This window comes from Bison bison, unplaced genomic scaffold, assembly GCF_000754665.1.
Source record: "Bison bison bison isolate TAMUID 2011002044 unplaced genomic scaffold, Bison_UMD1.0 scf7180017864360, whole genome shotgun sequence".
Lineage (NCBI taxonomy): Eukaryota > Metazoa > Chordata > Mammalia > Artiodactyla > Bovidae > Bison > Bison bison.
In genome coordinates, this window is record NW_011494932.1 from 835182 (window position 1) to 836522 (window position 1341).

The window sequence follows — 1341 nt, forward strand, 5'->3', positions numbered from 1 at the left end:
AAATCCCAGCGCTGATCTCCTTCAGAATGGACTGGTTGGATCTCCTTGCAGTCCAAGGGACTCTCAAGAGTCTTCTCCAACACCACAGTTCAAAAGCATCAATTCTTTGGAGCTCAGCCTTCTTCACAGTCCAACTCTCACATCCATACATGACCACAGGAAAAACCATAGCCTTGACTAGACGGACCGTTGTTGGCAAAGTAACGTCTCTGCTTTTGAATATGCTATCTAGGTTGGTCATAACTTTCCTTCCAAGGAGGAAGCATCTTTTAATTTTGTGGCTGCAATCACCACCTGCAGTGATTTTGGAACCCCAAAACATAAAGTCTGACACTGTTTCCACTGTTTCCCCATCTATTTCCCATGAAGTGATGGGACCGGATGCCATGATCTTCGTTTTCTGAATGTTGAGCTTTAAGCCAACTTTTTCACCTTCCACTTTCACATTCATCAAGAGGCTTTTTAATTCCTCTTCACTTTCTGCCATAAGGGTGGTGTCATCTGCATATCTGAGGTGATTGATATTTCTCCCGGCAATCTTGATTCCAGCTTGTGCTTCTTCCAGCCCAGTGTTTGTCATGATGTACTTGGCATAGAAGTTAAATAAGCAGGGTGACAATATACAGCCTTGACGTACTCCTTTTCCTATTTGGAACCAGTCTGTTGTTCCATGTCCAGTTCTAACTGTTGCTTCCTGACCTGCATACAAATTTCTCAAGAGGCAGATCCGGTGGTCTGGTATTCCCATCTCTTAAAGAATTTTCCACAGTTTATTGTGATCCACACAGTCAAAAGCTTTGGCATAGTCAATAAAGCAGAAATAGATGTTTTTCTGGAACTCTCTTGCTTTTTCCATGATCCAGTGAATGTTGGCAATTTGATCTCTGGTTCCTCTGCCTTTTCTAAAACCAGCTTGAACATCAGGAAGTTCACGGTTCACATATTGCTGAAGTCTGGCTTGGAGAATTTTGAGCATTACTTTACTAGTGTGTGAGATGAGTGCAATTCTGCAGTAGTTTGAGCATTCTTTGGCATTGCCTTTCTTTGGGATTGGAATGAAAACTGACATTTTCCAGTCCTGTGGCCACTGCTGAGTTTTCCAAATTTGCTGACATATTGAATGTAGCACTTTCACAGCATCACCTTTCATGATTTGAAAAAGCTCAACTGGAATTCCATCACCTCCACTAGCTCTGTTTGTAGTGATGCTTTCTAAGGCCCACTTGACTTCATATTCCAGTTTGTCTGGCTCTAGGTCAGTGATCACACCACTGTGATTATCTGGGTCGTGAAGATCTTTTTTGTACAGTTCTTCTGTGTATTCTTGCCACCTCTTCTTAA